Genomic DNA, 1,720 nt, shown 5'->3' with positions numbered 1-1,720 from the left:
GACAACAGCTGGTTTCTGGGGGTTTTTTTAGCTTCTTATTTGCAACATAGTACATAGTTGCTTAGAGTTGCAACTCAGAGGCCGAGTGTTGGAGGCATGGCTACCGGCCGCCATCTTGGCTGACAGTTAATTTGCATAAGGATACGCTGATTAGCCAATGGGAAGGGTAGCGGTCGTACGCCAATTACCATGTTTCTCTTTTATTAGTGTAGATGATTAGGTTACCAAAGAGATCAAAGAAGAAATAAAAAACATTCTGGAAACAGATGACAATGAAAACACAACAATCCAAAATCTATGGAACACAGTGAAAGTAGTGTAGAGTATTATAGGCCTACCTCAAAAAACAAGAAAAACTGGTAATAAACTATCTAACTCTGCAAATTGAAATGTTAGAAAGAGAGCAACAAGAAAAGCCCCGTGTGAGCAGAAGGAAGGAGATAATAAAGATCATAGCGGAAAGAAATGACATAGAGACAAACAAACAAATACAAAAAAAACAAACAAAACCAATACAAAAGATCAATGAAACCAAGAGCTGGTTCTTTGAAAGGATAAACAAGATTGATGAACCTCTAGACAGGCTCACCAAGAAGCAAAGAGAAAGGACCCAAATAAACAAAATCAGCAATGAAAGAGGCAAAATAACAACAGACCCCACAGAAATACAAAGAATTGTAAAAAAAATACTATGAGCAACTCTGTTCCAACAAACTGGCCAACCTAGAAGAAATGGACATATGCCTAGAAAAATACGACATCCAAAACTCAATCGGGAAGAATAAAAAAATCTGAATAGGCCAATAACTGTGGAGGAAATTGAAGCAGTAATAATAATAAAAAAACTTCTAACAAACAAAAGCCCTGGACAAACTTCTAACAAACAAGCCCTTCACAGGAGAGTTTTATCAAGCATTCAGGAAGAACTAAATCCTGTCCTCCTTAGACAATTCAAAAAATTCAAGAGGAAGGAACACTTCCAAGCTCTTTCTATGAATCTAGCATTACCCTAATCCCCAAACCGGATAAAGACAATAAAAAAAAAAAGAATTACAGGCATTATCCCTCATGAACATAGATGCCAATATTCTCAACAAAAATTCTAGCACATCGGATCCAGCATTACATTAGAAAGATCAGACACCATGGCCAAGTGGGATTTATTCCAGGGATGCAAAGATGGTACAATATCCACAAATCAATAAACGTGATACATCACATAAACAAATTGAGAGACAAAACTCACATAATCATATCAATTGATGCAGAAAAAGCATTTGACAAAATCGAACACCCTTTCTTGATAAAAACTCTTAGCAAGATGGGAATAGAAGGATCAGACCTCAACACAATAAAAGCCATATATGACAAACCTACAGCCAACATCATACTCAATGGGCAAAAACTAAAACCACTTACCTAAGAACAGGAACAAGACAGGGATGCCCAGTCTCACCACTCCTGTTCGACATAGTACTGGAGACCTAGCCATAGTGATCAAACAACAAGAAGAAATAAAAGTCATCCAGATTGGAAAAAAAGAAGGAAAATTGTCATTATTTGCAGATGAAATGATATTGTACATAGAAAACTCTAAAGACTCTATCAAAAAACTAGTAGAATTAATAAATGAATTTGGCAATGTAGCAGGATAAAAAATTAATGCCAAGAAATCTATGGCTTTTTTTATACACCAATAATGAACTCACAGAAAGAGAAA

The sequence above is a fragment of the Myotis brandtii genome, unplaced genomic scaffold, assembly GCF_000412655.1.
Source record: "Myotis brandtii unplaced genomic scaffold, ASM41265v1 scaffold124, whole genome shotgun sequence".
NCBI lineage: Eukaryota > Metazoa > Chordata > Mammalia > Chiroptera > Vespertilionidae > Myotis > Myotis brandtii.
This window is presented reverse-complemented; position numbering follows the sequence as displayed.